This window comes from Saccostrea echinata, unplaced genomic scaffold (assembly GCF_033153115.1).
Source record: "Saccostrea echinata isolate AGI-Se365-2 ecotype Australia unplaced genomic scaffold, CSIRO_AGI_Sech_v1 ptg000023l, whole genome shotgun sequence".
In the NCBI taxonomy this organism is placed as follows: Eukaryota; Metazoa; Mollusca; class Bivalvia; order Ostreida; family Ostreidae; genus Saccostrea; species Saccostrea echinata.
The window spans coordinates 675,321-696,587 of NW_026889772.1; the positions used below are offsets into that span (position 1 = coordinate 675,321).

Here is a 21,267-nt window from a genome sequence, read left to right on the forward strand (position 1 = left end):
TGAGCGCCAATGACAATTCGCAAAATTTTAAAACATAAAAATTAATCAACACCTTTTTGATCCAGATTCACAAAAATAAATCGACATAAAAATTTCCAGATTTACGGTATATATTTCAATGTAAACTTTGATTCCTTATTGTGGCTCAGTCCTACCCCCCGGGGGCCATGATTTGAACAATTTAGAATCTACCCTACTCAAGGATGCTTCTAAATAAGTTTCAGCTTTTCTGGCCCTGTGGTTCTTGAGAAGAAGATTTTTTAATGACCCCACCCTATTTTTGTCTTTTCTTGAATATCTGTCCTTGTAAGGAGGGTTGGCCCTTCATTTTAACAATTTAAACTCCCCTTCACCCAAGGATTCTCTGTACCAACTTTAGTTATAATTGGCTTGGTGGTTCTTGAGAAGTTGAAAATGTGAAAAGTTTACAGACGGACGGACGGACAGACAGACGGACGACAGACAACAGGTGATCAGAAAAGCTCACTTGAGCTTTCAGCTCTGGTGAGCTAAAATTGACTCGTTTATCCGGACGGTAATTTTTCAAGAAACGACGTTTTCACAGTAGTGTTAATAGTTGTAAAAACAATGGCCATGCAGTCATTTTGAAGGTGGTTACCTGTTGCCTTACATACAACAGCGTCTATAATTAGCGTGTTTTTACCCTAATTAAATCACATTTATTATGAAGCTCAAAGAATTTAGCTTACACTTTGCATTAATTAATAATAATCCCTTCAAAATCATATAGCTAACCGTATATATATCGGCGAATTCATGAGAATTTAGGAGAGTTGTAAATGAAATGTACAATAAATAAAGAGCGATTTTGTAATGCTGTTTATCATGTCGATTGCGTTAGTTTAAAATACGATTTTCCAATTCTAAGACGTAAATGAATTTGAAACGCTTTTTTTCTCACAATACAGTATAGAAAGGTACATAATTGAATAAATATATTTCTATTTAATGTACTACCGTCTATAAACGTGCATTACTTTAGAAAAGAAATATAAAACTGGAGTTACGTATTGAAGTTGATTATTTTTCAAGGTATTTTTTAATGATCAAAATTCAAACTTAGAGTCTGTAGATAAAAATATTGATAATCATGATGATGACTAGTGTTTACGTCAAATGTTTTCAATACTTTCACTGACTGAGCATGTTTGAGTCAGGTTGCAATGTTCATTTAATTTTATAGTAATCCTGTGTAATGAATATACGGGGAATATAGATATATGGGGTTAGTTTATATGTGAACATTTTCAATAATGATCCTGAACTGTTCTGTCATATCATATGAGAATCAATAATTATAATATATGGCGAAATAAAACAACAGTTGATCAAAATTTGCTCAGCTCATGAAGTCACATGCCAAAGAGAGGGCGAATTTGTTATTGTGTAAATTGTATTTTAATATATTTTCTTATATATTTTCTTTATTTAATTAATTTCTTCTTTGAAAACTATAAAATAAAAGCCAAAATATAATTTAAAAGCTTCTTCTTTGCCATCACATTTTATACAAGAATGTGCATATATACATGCTTGGAAAGTGTTCATATGAGAATCAATAATTATAATATATGGCGAAATAAAACAACAGTTGATCAAAATTTGCTCAGCTCATGAAGTCACATGCCAAAGAGAGGGCGAATTTGTTATTGTGTAAATTGTATTTTAATATATTTTCTTATATATTTTCTTTATTTAATTAATTTCTTCTTTGAAAACTATAAAATAAAAGCCAAAATATAATTTAAAAGCTTCTTCTTTGCCATCACATTTTATACAAGAATGTGCATATATACATGCTTGGAAAGTGTTTTTTGAGAAGTGATTCAATTATCCGTACGATTCATTTATCCGGATGATTTCTTTGGGGACAGAGGCGTCCGGATAAATGAGGCGCCACTGTATACCTAATGTTTAATCAAGGGCAGGGATATAATTAAGTGTAAAATCTCTATATTTGGAAAGGAGTAGGGACAAAAAACATAGAATTATTCTAGTGTATCACAGTCTAAAATCATTTTAACATTTTAAATTTGGTGCCAAGTTGTTAGAATTCCATAGTAAATAATACAAAAGTGAAATAAGGTCAAGATATAAAAGCAGCAGAAGTGACGAAAAAGACCCAAAACCCAGTGTCAAGTGCAGTTATCATTTCAGGGATTTATCAGCCTATTTTGGGAAACACCATTTTTTGGGAATTGGGAAAAAAATATAGGCTACTTGATGAAATTGGGAAAAAAATAAAATCTTGCTAACGCCAAGTATTCAGGTGTAATTCATTTAACATTTCAGCATGAACTCTAATTTGGGCAACTAAACAGACAATCAAATATCGATGATCAAACTTCATCATACAAGATCAATGATGAATAATAGACTAATAAAAGTAAATTTGACTTCAATGAGTAGAAAGTATTTACAGACTGTATACAATTTGGGGTAGTACATGTGTGTATGATATACCAATTCAGGTGATTAGAATCTGTTTCTGGAGATAATAAACCTCCTGCAAAAAATCATTCTAAGTACACATTTCTTAAACATGTTAAAGTCCCCCTTTAATATCAGGGACCCATATACTAATGGGATAGGCAACTCCTTCAGCCCCATGTTTATTTACCAAAACGACACACACAACACTGCAAGTTTTTCAAACTATGTTTTTCGACAGTAAAAAGCTTGTTTTCTGATTTATGTAATCTATTGTTTTTGTGTATTGGAATGGATTTTTAATAAATCTTAAAGCACATATTATAAAATAATTTAGTTATTAAGAAAACAACCACCAAAATCGACTATTTCTCGGAAATACGGTTACTCAGGGGCACACACTGATTTTTAAATAAACATAATTACTAGTAAGATAAGGGGTAAAAACAGTGCTAATAACAAATTTTGAATAGTTTTTTTGATAGATAAATTAAGATTTTATTCTGAAATATTTGATAGCAAAAGAGATATATTTAATTAAATTGCTCAATCGTACCCAAAACAGAACTTGACCTAGATATCTTTATGATAAATCTGTGTAACAAATTTCATTTCAGTATGTGCCTCCTCTACAAAGAAAATGAACAAAAACTGCAAATAATTGGAATTTTCTTAAGTCCAAGGGGCATAACTCTGTCAAAAATTGCTCAATCGTACCCAAAACAGAACTTGACCTAGATATCTCTTTGATAAATCTGTGTACCAAATTTCATTTCAGTATGTGCAACCTCTGCAAAGAAAATGAACAAAAACTGCAATTATAATTGGAATTTTCTTAAGTCCAAGGAACATAGCTCCGTCAAAATTGCTCAATCGTACCCAAAACAAAACTTGACCTAGATATCTCTTTGATAAATCTGTTTAACAAATTTCATTTCAGTATGTGCAACCTCTGCAAAGAAAATGAACAAAAACTGCCAATAATTGGAATTTTCTTAAGTCCAAGGAACATAACTCCATCAAAAATTGCTCAATCGTACCCAAAACAAAACTTGATCTTGAAATTCTTATGATGTGCAACCTCTGCAAAGAAAATGAACAAAAACTGCAATTATAATTGGAATTTTCTTAAGTCCAAGGAACATAGCTCCGTCAAAATTGCTCAATCGTACCCAAAACAAAACTTGACCTAGATATCTCTTTGATAAATCTGTTTAACAAATTTTATTTCAGTATGTGAAACCTCTGCGAAGAAAATGACCAAAACTGCAAATAATTGGAGTTTTTCCAAGTCCAAGGGCCATAACTCTGTCAAAAACTAAATTTAATGTTCTAATATCTCTTTTGAAAAAAAAATTATTATAAACACATAGTGAAATTGGAAAGAAACCACAGAAGGGGGTCGTGTGAATTTTTCAGCATGGTGAAATGTATGTTTCACTCTCATCTGATGAAATTGATAATTAAAAGCTTATTAGAAAAAAATGCAGAAGTGAATTAATTCAGCCATTGGTTAGATTTATTGAGTATCAGTAGCAAAGCTGTTCACTAAAATCAAATAATTTAACATTCAAGTTTTAAGACCGCGGAACATTAACTGGCAAAATTGGAAATATGCATTTTACGTCATTTCCATCTGTTACAATCAAAACATTTAATAATAGACAACGGAATGGGCGGGTTCAATTCGGCACAGACGTCCGAGAGAACATTGGATTGAAATTCTAGTTTGAAAATCATTTTCAATCCACCTCAGCTACGTTAGAAGGCAATGAGTTACTGACTGACCCAGAAGATAAAAAATTTCAATTTCGGAATATTTTGAAGTTTAAATATATAAATAAGATTTTCTGACCAGTGGTTTTAAAGAAATTTTAAGGGACAAATATTTGATTTCTGTTAGGTATGTGCATACATGTTTTTTTTTTGGGGGGGGGGGGGCTGAACAATCTTGGAAATAAAAAAGAAAGTTTTTTTTAGTTTGGACAACCCTTCCATGTTTCTGATTGTCAAACATTTTTCAGTGAAGACTAAAGGAAAAACAGTATGTAATTGGGAATTGAAATTATTTGTCTTTTGCCTCATACATTCACTCTAAATTTGAAAACAGCTCAGGTGGATTGAAAATGAATTTCAAACTATAATTTCAATCCAATGTTTTCTCGGACGTCCGTGCCAAATTGTACCCGCCCATTTCATTGTCTATTATTAAATGTTTTCACTGTAACAGATGGAAAAGATGTAAGCTGTATATTTCCAATTTTGCCAGTTAATGTTCCGCGGTCTTATGTACCTCATGTAGTAAATTAAATATCAAATAAGAAGTACTGACAAATTTAGAAAATATTTAGTTTAAAGTTTTTCAGAAGGTATGAAAATCAAGAAAGAAGAATATAATAATATTATTATATAGTCTATTTATAATCACTATACAATCTATATAATTGCAAATATGGTTCATAACACTAATTTCATATTCACTAGATTTCACGGTTGAAAATAACGTTTAAAACATATGGGCCATGTGGGCGGCCCCGACTGAATCACAAGTTTTACTAGCCCACATTGATATTTTGAAGCCCACTATTTTCTATTCACTTGGTAAAAAAAAAAAATCATTTCTTATAATGATAGTCTAAAATACTTTCCTGTCCTCAGTCTTTCATTTCAATTTTTCCTGGGGATTTCGACACCACATATACAAAATCCCATGTTTCCATTCCCTTCAAGATATGTATTTTGAATTAAATGTTTCTATCGTAAAATTACAGAAAGCGTACTTTACCGTCTTTCAAAGTTCATAACATGATAAATTTTTAACCAGGATAGCAGCAAAAAATCGGACTAGATGTGTCCTAATGCCACGAATGACTCCACTGGAAGCCAAAATCTCAAATGTCATATTTAGTTCTGGTAAAATACCTGCATATGCAATTTCAACCTTATACATACATCCCTACAAACGTTAGAGAGCAGAAACTTAAAATTTCTTCTTTTTTTTCTAAGTTCAAGAGGGATAACTCTGTGAAAAATCATAGGACCATGACCAAATTCAAACTTGACCTGCGTATTCCTATGACATATCCATGCATACATCAATTTGAGTTGAATGTGTGCAACTGTTGCAGAGATAATGAATGTAAAAGTGAATGACGATGGAATGACTGAATGACAGAATGACAGAACAGGGTAGCACTATATGCCCCCGGCCATTTTATGGCAGGGGCATAAAATATTGACTTTTATTTAAAGACCCAATTTTTTTTACCATATGGTTACCTGAGGAGGGTAGGTGGTCTTGGTAGTACTTGTGTTAATTACCTGGAGACCCCCAATACTCAAGATGTCAAAAATCCCTATACACGCTACATTACACAGGAAGTGTTATTTACCTGGAGGGCCCCAATACTCAAGATGTCAAAAATCCCTATACACGCTACATTACACAGGAAGTCCGGCTTTTGGTAATCAGGGTCAACATTACGGGTTTTGTGCATAACTTTGAGTGAAAATATTTAAAATTAAATTATGTAGTGAAATATAAAATTTGTAGACTTAGCGTTTTCGTCGATATCTTTTGAAGAAAAAAAAATAAGAAGACATATCTTTTTTAAAAATCATAAAATAAAAAAAAAAAAAAAAACGTGTGAAAACTACAAAGCAATCATAATATCAAAATTTTAATCGCCAATAAAAGAAATTATTATAAAATATTAAGTGTGAATATTGAAATAAAAAGATTCCACTTATATTGTGTGGACATTTACCACAATCGAAATATTATTTACTTTTCTGGCGAACAATGGTGTCCAAATATTCGCCATTTCCAAGGGTCCATGTTCTTACGCCCAATTACAGACATGGATATAAAAAGAATCTTTAGTAATTCATGGCGTTGGATACAAGGTACTTCATTTATATTAGTATAAATATCTTTTCTTATTTAATTCATTGCATTTTGTTATAATTTTCAAATGGTGGGGGAGCGGGTCGATTTTTTCCAATTACGGCGAATTGAGTTTCTGTGTATCCAAGTGCAAGGTCAACAAGGGCATAACATACATTCTTAAAATCAAGGCACATGTTGAATAAGGGGTTCGGAAGAATTATTGGTCTGTGCTGTTACAGAAACTTCTTCTCTCTCCGGATCTCAGTCATTGAAGAGGGCTTGAATATCCGATAATTTCTTTGAAAAGTTCTACAGTTATCTTGGACATCATATCGCTAACAAGTACAATACAACAGTGGAGATTGGGGAAAAAAATACAAAGTCATTGTATAATTATCTACTCTCAATTATTTTAAAAAAAATAAAATTATCAACCAATATAACAGCGACATGATTTTTTTCACGTGGTACATGAAAGCTTTTGACGCATGACCAGGTAACTGTTTTCAAAACATGCAAACTCAGATTATCAGGTAGCCCACGTAGCTGGCCCGTCAATCATATCAGAAGCTATTGTTTTTTAAATGATTGACAGGCGATATACTATTGATCTTGAATTAGGTAGATTTTGGAGGCGTTAACATAAAATTGGGTGTTTAATCAAGGTTTCAGGGGAGAGATGTACAAGTATCTCAAACTATTAAGAAGTAGAACCACCGGTATAGAAGGAATGGAGTATTTATAACCATCGGGAGAAAATGACGATTTTTGAACTTGAGATATTACATGGCTCGACATTAACGCTTGTCCGCTTGTCTGGTACCAGTGAAAAAAAATACGGACAAGTGAATATTGCTGGGCAAATACTGCTGGGCACTTGTCCGATTGTCAAGTGCATTTTTATGTAAAGAAGTCTCTAAATATTTAAAAGAACGACTGTTGATAGTTTACCGGTACTTTAAGACGGAAACAGTACATAAAAACCTAACTTCGATCACAATATAGATCGCTACGTAATTGAGTACACTCGATCGGGATCGAAGTTCACTAACTGCATACTACTGCAAAGGCATGGAACTGACGAAGTTCGGATTCTGTTTTATGTTGACAGCATTTATGTTGTCAGGACAGAAAGTCTAGATAAAGTTTTGTTTTATGTGTTTGTTGTATTTGTAAATAACATCATGCACATGTAATGGACTTTATTTTTATTTTTTCAGTTCACAGTATTAGATCTTTATTGAAAATTTTTCGGACATGTGAAGTTTAAGTTTGGACAAGTAAATGTCTTGGTCACTTGTCCGAATGGACAAGTAGGAAAAAAAGTCAATGTCGAGCCCTGTATTAGTGGTCCCTTGAAGTTCGAAGCTTACAAGAGTCGCCTGTATTCTATAAATGATCAAATTAAGTAAAAAGAAAAAAAAAAAATTTCAATTAAGAGGCCTTCGGACAGAATATTGTGACTTCATCATCGGACCAAATCGATTTTTATAGACTGAAATTAGTCCGACGGACCAGTGCTTTTGGGATAGAATGCCTTGTGTTGTTTCTTTATAACTTTAATACGATTTTCTTGTAAAAAACATTTTTATTTTACATTATACAGGTCCAGTCCAAAGACTTTTTCTACCTACGTAGCTATTAATAGCTACGTGGTATTTAAACCTACCCAAAGTAGCTATTTTTGACCAAAAACTGATTACTTCATAAATTAACAATTTTGCATAGTAATTGATGTAAAATTGTTAATTTACGATGTAATCATTATTTGGCCAAAATTTTGTTGTATTCGTCATTAGTGTGACTGTAGCAAGAAATCTGGTACTCACCATGTTGTGCCGTTCAGTCGTTTGGCCAAAATGCAAGTAATGCAAAAAGTAGGTAAAAATAGCTACTTTGGGTAGGTTTAAATACCTACATAGCTATTAATAGCTACATAGGTAGAAATAGTCTTTGTACTCTAGGACCTGTTATAAGCAAGCCACCATGATAATAATCACCAAGTGTAGTTGTGCATGCAATGGGTATAATCAAAATGGCCCATGGCCGTAGGAACCGGGGGGCCGTGGCCCCCCCCCCCCCCAATAATTTTGCCGATATATAGGAAACTAGAGAAAAAAATCGCTACTTTATGACTGTGTCCCCTAAATAATAACGTCTGATGACCTTTTTTTTTTTATTTTAGCTTGTCAAGGAATTTTGGTAGTTGATAGTGCCCTCCAACTGAAAATATATGGTTGTGCCCCCTCAAAGTAAAATTGCTTCCTACGGGCCTGTGGCCACTGTAGCCATGGAAACACAGGTCAATTCAGGGTAATACACACTAATGCTTACACTTACTAAATTTTATTTGTATTTGCATCTTAACCCACAATAAAAAACAGAGACTTTTTCATGTTTATGGTACTATTTTTCTGAGCTTTTAAACTATGGCCCATTGATTTCCTCTGACAGACCATTCAACAAAGTGACCACCATCAGAAACAAAGACAACATCTATATAGATACTGTATACATGTTACTTACACTACATGTACCTGAAATAATTATATCAAAAGCTCTGCTGCTCTTGGATCACTGACTTGATCATCCTCCACTTGAAATGGAGGGAAATGTCCAACTAATATATTTACCTTAGCTCCATTATAACTCAGCTGAATTATGTTGCTGCAGAAACAGTACTTTTCTACAGTTGATAAAGGTTCCAGGAAAACTCTGAAGTAGTCCAAGTCGCCGTGAAATCCAGTAGAAATATCGCCAAATGTTGCTTTGAAAATCGCCAATATGTCGTCAATAGCTCAGTGAAATCTGAAGTGATGAGTACCAGCTCACGTGATCAAAAGCCCGCGCCAAGCTGTTTGGTCACTGGTGCATAAAATATGTAAATAGGTAGAATGACCATTAGAAAGCATTTTCTCCGTGATAGCCATTGGAAGGGGGTATATTTTGGGAGGAGGGTGTTTTGAAAAGCCAAAAATTACTCATGCTCCACAAGCTAAGTATTGTCAAAATCACTGGTAATGGTTGACTTAGGCCCGAAGGAAACAATTTCAGTTGGGGGGGGGGGGGGACCTCAGTACATTTTTAGTGGCGGGGGGGGGGGGGGTATCAACTACCCAAAATTCCTTGACAAGCAAAAAAATGTCTTTTGAGGGGGCACAAGCATAAAGTAGCTATCTTTTCTATAGTAAAAAAGGAAAAAGAAAGGAAAAAGGTCGTCAGACGTTTTTATTGTCTTTTGAGGGGGCACAAGCATAAAGTAGCTATTTTTTCTATAGTAATCTATATATTGGCAAAACCGTGCCCCCCTGGTTCCTACGTCCATGTGAAAACATGTACAAGTGAACATATTCTACTTTGGAAAAGAGGGAGGAGCAAGGAGGGAATGCAACGCATTCTACAGCTATTTTTAACTGCCTCTCAGTTTCCTCTGGTTCAGAGAGAGAGATCGAGAGAGAGAGAGATGGGAAGTAAAATATGAAAACCATTTGGAAGGTTTTGAATATTGAACAAAAAATAATGTTATAACAGACGGTATGAATTATTACCTTAAAATCAATAATCATAAATATTGAACAACTTTTTCACTATTTTAAATTCTGATAACATAAATAATGTATTTCAGCGTCAGACAGGGGCGTAGCTAGGACTTTGATGAAGTATAGGCATGTGCTTAAATATGCGACTCTGTTTCGTTTTCTGTGTAATTCTATACAATCTTTGCACCCATTTTTATCATTGTGACAAAATCTTACTAAATTCTCCCACTTTATCTGGCAAACATTATTCTAGGAAAGCATATCACACATAAATAATCTTTTAATTAAGCGTCAAGGGTGTTTTGTATCAGTAGCTAGTATTTAATTTGACTAATTGCATGTAGACTTTTTAAGGACAGTTAATGAAGAGTCCTACAGTGAAACAGCCGATTAACAAATGCCGATTATTACTTTGCACAGTTTGGTGATAAATTATACATTGAGTGATCTCTATCTATAAAAAAAAAAGATATTTCGTCATTTATTTATTTATTTATTTTACATTTTTGTTCTTAAAACATTTTTTTTTCTGAAAAAAAAAATAAATGTAGACACGTGCCTTTAGTGCCTAGTTAATGTCAGAATTATATGTTATATAATTATATTATAATTCTAAATTTTCTCAAATACAAATGTAATACATATTATGCCATATTTCCGACAACACCTTCAAAGGTTTTCTTTTCACAATCAGAAACTCCCCCCGCCCTCATTTTCCCCTGTGATTCCGTGAAGGAAGGGGTCAAAGGAGTCTTTGTCTCAAGTCTCCGACCAAGGCCCCTCAAATAAAAATCCTGGATCCGCCCCTGGCAGTGGGTCTTTTATGAAATAAAGACGGCTCTCAAAAATGAATTCGTTTGCATAAAGTACCTGAAGTGCTTGAAAAAACTTCAACCATTTTAAGATCAAATCCCGATAGCTATATTTACTGTGTACTTAATCAGGGTAGCTGTTTTACTGTGTCGGCCCCGACACAGTAAAAATTTTCCCCGACACAGTGATTAACGATTCACATGTTATGCGTGCGACACTGTAAAAATTTTGCGACACAATAAGATCTGAAGATCAGAAAATCAGAACATAAATTCTCTATAACTGAAACTTTAATCAACCAAATTTACCGTCTTTCAATTTTCAAGGCAGAGCAATTAATTATCTTTTAATTAGAGCACTTTGTCTTGCTCACCTTGCATAATTAATTATTTCCTAGACCCTCGTTGGACTTTACGCATGAAGATTTGTTTTCAGACTTCCATATAACCGTATAATTGCTAGTTGCATTTTTAAAAATTTATTTTAAAATTCTTATAAATATATGTTCTTATACTTCAGAAGCACGTCTCGGCACTGTCAGTCAAATTAACATCGTACCGTAATCTTTTTATTGATGTAAATGTATTGTTGAAGAATTTAGAGGCAACCCCTAAAATTATTTTAATATTCTAAAGTTTCTTTTTTTTAATTCGTTAATTTGATCAACTGACAAAAATCACTGCAAATTTAATTTTAAAGTGGGAAAGTAGATCGATTTTATCGACCAGAATTTCCTTTGCTCTTCAGAGCATGTGTATAGAATATGAAGTTAAATATACATTGTAGCTATAGATACAAAAATATCAAAGTTTAATATTCACGTAAAACTTGTAGACAGTGAAAGAGGTATATTATTTAAGGCTGTTTTTTTTTTATATCGTACTTATTTTTTTAAATTGTGCATTGAGTGGCGGGGCAGGGGGGATTTACAGTTGGTTTGTCTCATAATACTTTGTGTGTACATTAATATATGGGGGAAAAAAATCTAATTGTTTTAAATATTCATTACATTAATTCATTTTTTATTAATATGTACGACCATACCTTTTGTATAACAAATTGGTGATTCAAAAAAGGTGTGTGTGGGTATGCATTGGTAATCATAATGAATGGTGGTTAATCAGCCAATTTGATCGCGAAAATACCGCGAATATTAGTATCGGGATTTGATCTTGAAATGGTTGTTAATAATAATTATTAACATTATTTATTATTGATATATCAAAAAGACGGGACACTAGCAACGATACAGTTTTCTGTCCTTTTTGTTTTGAACATATTTTATTGACAAGCAAAAGGATAAGAAACAAGTTCTATCAACTTACGGGTTCTTCTCCTTAATAAAACACATAATAATTGTCAGAAGAATGCAAAATAATAATAAAAACGTATACAAATAAATGCAAATAGTATATCTATTCTGTCCTTTTTCATTTGGATATCTGGATCCACAGTAAAATAAATGTTCATTTCTTGAACAAAAATATTATAAATGTTATTAGATGTTAAATGATTTAACGTATTTTTTATTCAGTGATAAGAAATGTTTAAATATAAGCTGTCGTTCATATCACATATTTCAACCCTATATTATTTGTGAAAAAACTAATAAGCACTATAAGGGTGATTAGCGTTCAAGGTTAAATCGACGTTCATAAAAACAATTTTCATGCTCATTTTGCAAGATAATAAATGTTGGGAAAACTAAAGGCAGTACTTAATTTGGATTTGGACTTTGAAAACGGAAATATAATTAAAATGCTGACCATGAACATGTATATGTTTTTTTAATTATCAATATAGAGTAATACATTTATCATGTCATTCACATTTCCCTCCGTCATATAGACCAGCCCCAAAAAACCTCAAAATTGGTTATTGTGTTAAGAGCGCTCACACAGTATACAGTCTACACAAAATAAGATATAATAAGACAGCTGTTCTTCATATGAATTTTAAAGATTTTACCTATGTGATTCCTTGATTGACCTATATGGTTTTACCTATGTGATTCCTTGATTGACCTATATGGTTTTACCTATGTGATTCCTTGATTTACCTATGTGATTCCTTGATTGACCTATATGGTTTTACCTATGTGATTCCTTGATTTACCTATATGGTTTTTTGAACATATTTGACAAAGTGATGTTACTCAAATGTGGATACTCCAAAGAACTTTTAAAAAATTTGAAATCCCAATATTTTCGGAAATCAATAGCATCAAAAGTCAGTTGTTCTTTAATAAGAGTGTAAATCACAAATTTTCCTACCTTGTCATTGGTCATCTACAAACTTTCTTTGTTTAAAACCATTCTGATTTTACACACAAATACTCTGAAGTTGAGATTAAAAGGATGCTTGAGTGACTCATTGACTATATCAATGTAGTCAATGGAAACCAGGTTTTCCACCAATCTGTTGGAAATCCCATGGGTACTAATTGTGCCTCATTATTAGCAGACATGCTTTGTATTCTTATGAAGCAAATTTTATTCACAAACTTCTATATGAAAAAAAGAATTCTCTTGCTGTGGCTTTCAATACGACAATTAGATATATCAATTCCTACGTTGATTTGATATATCCCTTTGAACTCAAAATAAAAGACACCGCGGAATTGGACCCATCTGATTCACATTAAGATATTTTACTAGCGAAAATCATTAATAGTAAACTAAGAACTTAACTCTAATAACTCTGATAAACGTGATGGCTTCAACTTTTCTATCGTCAGCTTTCCTTATTTATGTAGTCATATATACTATTATCACCTCCTTTCAATTGGTTCGATATGCAAATTGAAGGGGGTGCTAATTGAAAGAGAAAAAATATTTCAAACCTGAAAAAACTTGACAAGCCAAAAAAAAAAAAAAAGAAAATTGAAATATTTTTCAAATCCGGAATTCTGTTTCGTGGGAAGGGGGGGGGTGTACGATCGAATTTTTTTCAATACCAATTTTTTTTCAAACGCTACCACTTACCTTTCTTTGATTGCACTGAAATGTGCCTGTTGAAAGGGGGGCTAAACCTAAGCTAAACCTAAGCCCCAATGTTCAATGCCTATATTATGTCTATCTTTGCAAAAAAAAAAAAAAAAAAAAAAAAAAAAAAAAAAAACGGTTTCGACGACTGTGATATGCAAGAGCATGTTCTTCTAACAAACAATTTCTAAAAACCAGGCAGATTACTGAAAAGTAAGTAAATGATACAAGGGTATCTACAACCTCCTTCAAAGTCAACATTTCGTAACCTTCTTTGCATATACAATCTGTGTCTAAGTCAAATGCTGACTGAAGTCTTTCATACAAATTGTTAGGCCACTACTTTCATACTGAATTGAATATGATTTTCTCTGTTTGCCCGATCATGACAAAAGGCGGATGTGACCGATCCTCTATGGCACCTGATCCCACCTCTGATGTTTTCAAAGGTCCATATTTCTCTGCTCACAGCTGTCCATTACATTTACATTAAATCCTTGTCCATCGTTATTTTTGCCAAATGAGACTATGATTAAAACGAATTTGAATGTGCTCTTCCTAAGGAAGATATCACTCAAGTTTTGTAATTTTTTTTGGACCATGTGTTTTTGAGGGGAAAAAATTAAATAAACCGATCTAGATCATACTCTTACTGAATTATCTCCCCTTGCTTGAGTACATATAAACTATCCTTGCGTCAAATGTTGGTTCTTTATAAAACCTAATGTCTTGGCAGAAAAGACCAGCAAATAAATTAAAGTTGTGACACGATTGCGGTGTTTTTCTTTGAAGTTTGCTGTTCTGTATTAGCAATACAGAACGGAAATACAGTGGGCGGAGCTACTTTCCGTTCTGTATTAGCTCTGTATACTGTATTGTATTAGCCAACTGTTCTGTATCTAAAATACAGCACGGTCTATAGATAAATCTGATTCAATTTATCAAAAGCACGTTCAAATAGTAAAAGCTGATTTTTTCCTATTATAAATTTGAAGAAATATTTCCTTAGGAATGTAAAATGTCAAAATTTCTCAATCACTTTTTAAAAAAATATTCCACACAGAATCTAAACGTTATTTCGATCCAAACGAAAAGGAAAAGTCGCAATTATGGAAAACATCCTATGTTGGAGAAATTCCTGAAAACCTGTTTGCTTTCCCTGCTTTTTGTGTCCCCTTCAAAATAGTAAAGCCAATGGGTTCGCGGATGCAGCATACATTACGTGAAATTCGCACTCCCCCTCCGCCCATTTTCCACTCTTCTCGTGTAAACTCAATCAAGTCTATTTTTCAGGATTTTTTTTTTTAAATTCCATCTTAAATCCTTATCGCTAACGACTGCCGCACATCTCTTTCACTTCGTTTTTAATGTCGCATTTCAATAAGAAAATAAAAATCCGTAACATCAAAGTCCATCGATAAACTGTATCGCCTGTATGTGTATCTATAGTTAACTGAGATTTTAAGACCCCTGAAATAAATTAGGATCAATCTCCATTTACAACAAGGTTAAATCGTCCACCTTATCAATTAAGACTGACTTCGAGTCTGTTACGTCTACCCCGTTGTCAAAACTAATCTGACTAAATCTTACGTTGTCCGTGAAAAAATATATACTGCGGATGTATACTCCCCGTCGAGGCCTCATCTACAGAAAAAAACAAACGAACTCTGGCGGAAGTTTGGATGCTGCACGGGTATGAAGTGGGCGGTGCTTTTTTTTTGATTGATCGTGTCACAAATCATTTAGAGAACGAGACAGGTACTGTATCGTAGATACAAATTTGGGGTGGAGACTCGTGCTACGCACTCGTCCACCCCAAATTTGTATCTACGATACAGTACCTGTCTCGTTCTCTAAATAATACTTAACATGGCCTTTGGCTAACGTTAGCCAAGTTGGTTCATGTTTCATGGAGACAAAATGCTAACCAGGTAAGAATAAAGAAGAATTAAATATCAATTCATGAAATAAAGTTAAAATTTTCTCTTAACAATAGTGTTTTCATTGTGAGTCAATTTTTATCATGCCTGAAATAGAATTTAAAAAATGTTTTATTTAGAGCAATTTTCCATCCTTTTGTGAAACAAAAATAAATCGTTCATAGAGTGTTGTCGGAAATAGACAAGGAACACCCAAGACCCTTCTCTTTATAGATAAATTAATCTTAACTATTCTTTTGGTAGTTATATCTTAAATTTGGCAAGAATTAAAGCATTAAAAAAAGTTTGGGTTTTTTTCTAACCAGAAATACCGACAACGGACTTTTCTCTTTTTTATTTTGTTCGCAGATGGCCATTATTTCTTTCAGATAAATTCTCTAGGGGAATCCCAAATGCAATGTAATTAGCATTTTAGCCTCCAGGCAGTATTAGACTTTGCGATTTGCACCACTTAACGTTTGGTTTTAAAAGTGCACATATTTTAACAGATGAATCAGAAGAGTTATGTTTTGTTTATTATTTCTTAATGACAATTGCTTTAATAAGATTAAAAAGTGAAGAAAATCCCATCCTTGCAGGGATTGCTTTCAACTGTGATGCTTTGTTTGATCTTCCAAAAATAAAAATATGATCTGACAAATTCCTTTATTTGTGCCTTGTAAAATGTCATATTCTGAATACACGAGTTCATGTAAACAAACTGAATATTTTAATAAATTGTCACTTATTAAGTGGGATTTTCCTTTTTACGTCAAAATTCTTTTTGCACAATATGTTAATTCTATATGAAATTTAAAAATTAATTTATTGATTTATGACTGTGGTTTTTGAAAATTCACTGTAGATTTGTATATAAATTCACAAGGACTTAGAAATCTCAGTATCATTTGAGAAACGATCATGCATGCGATTGTTTTATCTTTAGTATTCGTTGCCTGTTTTGCCTATTCTAAGGCATGCACCTGTTTACCTCAGCACCCTCAAGTACAGTTCTGTAACTCGGACTTTGGTAAGTCATTTTATGTTCTTTGTCATGATGACCTTGTTTTAATTTTTATTTTTTGTATACGTATTAGTACCAAAGGTATAAAATATGTTTACAGTGTATTTATTCATATTGTAGGGCTTTGTCACATTTCAAGTTAGAATAGTTATGATGTCTATTTCAATTCCAGCAAATTTTATTGTTTTCATTGCGGAAAGTTGTACTAATTTTTAGTTTTCGTGCATTTAATTTCTTCCATCTCTCCAAAGCATTTTTATTTTGTTTTTATAGTTGTCAAGGCAAAGGTTTTGGCACCGAAAACCGGGTAACAACGAATTTGGACAAGAAGTGAAATATGTAGTCAATATACTTGAAGATTACAAAGTACTTATCTCATTATGCTTCAACTTTTTCTACTTTTCATCACGTCATACAATCTTTCATCTATTTTTTGAATCCAGTAACAGGCAATTCACGAATTAGAATTTATTCTGAGCATTTGATAACCATGATATTTACTACAGAACAGTTACGGCCCAAACCTTGGAAAAAGATCTATATACACGGCCTCTAACAGTGCAGCTTGTGGCTCTTACTTTGAATTGAATAAGACTTATATCATTGCAGGTAAGTTTATCAAATCAGATGTCTGTAGACAGTAAATATCTAAAGAAAAAGTAGGATTCATTGCCTCGATGATTTTATTACATGTACATGATATTATTGATTAATAAAAATAATATTTAAGAAGTTTTATTGTCGGATGTTTTGGAGATAATGTGAGATTCAGTGAGTAAATTATTAGGGAATATTACAAAATTAAAGATCAAATACTTTTGTTAATTCATTGTACACAGATAAAAGAACTACTTATCTACTAAGTCGTAACAGCCGTAAAACGGTAGCTCTTTGGGCAAACTTACCAGAAAGCTACAGATCGATTCACCCATTAAAAAAACATTTAAGGCGAGACCTTTTTTCACAAATTCTACTATTACATGCATCCTCGCCCCCCTAAAAGGTATCCTTTAGAAAAAAAATTCTCTTGTTACTTGATGTAAAGTTTCGGTTTGTTCCCATTTTGCACATATTTAAAATTCAAGTGTAGAAAAAAATTTATGCTAAACGGAAAAATTTCCAGGTAAGATAATTACTTATTTGCTATAGTCTGTATCATAGCTGGTGAACAGGGGAAACGTAAACCTAGGGAAAGAAATGGAAACTAAAACTAAACTTAATTAAAGCTCCATATGCAATTGATATCTTCATGTATTATTGCTTTATTGACCGATATCCTCTATTTAATTATACTTGGCTTAGTTGGCCAAGTTAATTTTGCCATTATTTCACGACTTATTTATCTAATGAGAACCAGTCTGAGTAGAGATATGACTCTTTGCTAAATCTTATGTAAAATTAATTTTACAAATTGATTACATTATGTGTGCAAGACTGAAATAAAAATTAAATGAGTTCACAGCTCGATTAGCATAGAGTACGATGGTCATTTTTCAATGAAGAGTGCATGGCGAAACTTAAATTAGGATTATTATTAAAATTATTAATTTATTCATTTGCTTTCTTAAATTTATCTATTAAATGAAAAATACAGGTAAATTCCAGATATAAGACAAACTATATCTATTGTCAAAACAATATTCAAATGGTTGCAATTTTATCTGTTAAACTGTCTGATGGGAACTTGGTAACTACTGCTGATCACATAAGCTGTACTGATTTGTTTGGAAAAATATTATAATTTTAGATTGCAAATAAGTATAGATGCAAATCTGCTATTTTAAATCATACTGCCACATTTTAAAGAAAAAATAATATTGATATGTAACACGTTTTTCATTCGTGTATCTCTCTCTTTCTCTCATTTTTTTCTTAATTACATGTACTTGATATTCTGATGAGCCAGTAAACTGAAAGAAATTTGAAACTGAAGCTTTTTTAATCATCCTTAACAAAGGCAATTCAAGCCAAGAAATTTTCAAGAACAAAACGATTTCATAAAGGATAAAAAAAAAAAAACCCATTAAAAACGATTATATTTCATACAGTTTTCATTTTAGAGTTTTCTTGTATTTCATTCATAAATTACTTTTTTATTGCAAATTTTTCATCACTTAACATATATAGACATTAAACACGAAATCAATTTTTTTTCTTCCATTCTAATTTTGTTTTATTTATCATTAGGCGGCATACGAGGAGGAATTTGGACTACAGGTTTATGTAGTCTAAATGGTCTCTTTAAATCTTACTCGAGATATCAGCGAAAAGCTTTCTCACGCGGGATATACAAGAGAAGCTGTGGCTGCAATGTAAGTAAAAATGCACAGGTACTATGGACAGGAACCCCCACACCCCAATATTCAACCCCGGGGCTTGTTGGACATTTTTTCACAAATTATATATAATACACCTATTTATCATGCATACCATAGGAAAATCGGGGGAAAATGCATAATACTTTCATGCAAAAAATACCCCATTTTACATTGCAGAAATATATGCAGAGACAATGTGAACCGACATTTTAGGTTGAAATAAAATAAATACATTTTTTTTAACCAGAAAGACCAGCGGGGGTACAATGTAAATAAACCGGAGTGGAATATCTTTCTCTCTTATAATGCATAGTGGCGTATGTTTTGTATGAACGATTCTTTTGCTTTTTCCCCCGATTTTCCTACCGTATACATGATAAATACGTGTAATAATTTAATTTGTGAAGAAATGTCCATCAAGCCTCGGGGTGGAATATTTTTTTTTTTTGGGGGGGGGGGGGGTGTCCTGTCCACAAGTACCTGTGAAAAAAATGTATTTGGATTTTTATTTTCTTTCTTTTCTTTTTTTTTAAGAGGGGGGGGGTTATTAGCTTTCGTACAACCAATGATACACCTTATTTATGCTCCCATTTCAAATAAGTTGTGAAGAACAATGCTTATATACATGTTACTAATTGAACAAAAGATTATTCATATTCTTAATTGATACTTCTAAATAGAAGTCAGACAACATTATCATTACCATGAATTAAAGCATAGAAATATTGTACATGAAAAGCACCATAACACAGAAGCTCTTTATGTTATCAGGGAGTTTGTCTAAAATCACAGTTCCTTATTCGACATTAATTGAATTAACTTCATTCTATAACAAGGTTAAAGACGAAGATAATAAGAAATATAGTTAACGTTGCTAAATGTAATATATGAAGATAGCGAACAGTGATCAATTTCATAAATCCAGTATCCCTGGAAAACGAGAGGTTGGATCAGGTGTCTAGGAGGAGTAAGCTTCCCTTGTTCACCTGTCACAACCGCCATGAGCCCTATGTGAGGACAAACAAACATTATTTTAATGATGGCCTTATTAATTAAGTTAAACATATTATGTTCTGAATATAATCAGTTTTTTTTTTTAAATCTCTGCAAGATACTGACAAATAAGGTGATATTTCTACATTTCATTTAAAGAATTTTGCTAGTTCTGTATATAAATTTGATTCAAAATAAATAGTAACATTTCAACGTTTGTTTTACATTACGAGTTATTTTAGCGTCCTTCTTTGAAATGTATGAAAAATGTGCAAAATTTCAAGTTCAGTGTAATTCTTCAAAGTCAAAATGTGCAGTAAGATACATCAAATATTCATATCGGTAACAGACATTACAAACATTACCATTTTTTTAAACAATGTTTTAAATTGTCTATATGTTTTGAAAATACATATTCAATGAGATTTTATACTTTTTCAGGTTGTCGATTGCACTAACTCTTTTGATGGAAGGAAGTGTCCACCCCCGGCAAGTAACCATTGTATCATGAGATCTAATAGGAATTGCTGGTACACTCAAAATGCCTGTACAAGTTCAAAGTACGGATGTGACTGGGACACGCGTGCCTGTCGTGGATCATATAGACCTGGGAAATAAGCGTCAGTTTATATTCATTTACAGGAATTAGGAATGGCAATTGAATACAGGATAGACTGGGAATTAACATGATGTTTAAGCAGTAATTAACTCTTTAAAAACACTTCGCAAACTGACCAATTACACCCTCCTTCCTGCTCTCAACCTTGAGAACCAAATTATCTTAAACGCAGCTACAATAAATATGTGAAAACAGTAACTTGTCAACGTTCAGTTTTTTAAAATTTAATTTTAAACACATTTTTGTTCGACTAACTAACCGATTCCAGATTTCTCACCGACTACCATCGTTCCCGTTGAGTAACAGATTGACCGATTGCAAATTGCCATCCTTAAGTCAGGACTATATAGACTCTCAGCTCAGTACCGTGTGAACCCAATCTAACTATTCAAACTGACATCTCTAATGCCGACCTATGGTTTTGTTTCAAATCTTTGATTAATGTACAAACTATATCTTTGAATAAAGAAATAAAATCGATGAATACTGAAAGATTTCTATAATTGGTACATTCCGATAAAACTTTTTTTCCCTTTAAATGCTAAACCTTCTATGTACGTGATGTATGTGAAGCCTCCCCGCCCAGAACTTTAATATCATTTTTTCAAGCTTAGCAATAGGACTTTGCTGACTGGAGACAACATATTAAGGCTACTCATCACTTCCAATGAGGTTCTAACATTACACGTAAACGTCGAATTATCGAAATCTCCAT

General features: G+C 32.7%; 1 pseudogene; it reads left to right on the plus strand.

Annotated features, from left to right (window-relative positions):
• Nucleotides 1–16,499: 16,499 nt before the first annotated feature.
• On the plus strand, nucleotides 16,500–20,750 carry LOC133191326 (metalloproteinase inhibitor 2-like; annotated as a pseudogene).
• Nucleotides 20,751–21,267: the final 517 nt, after the last annotated feature.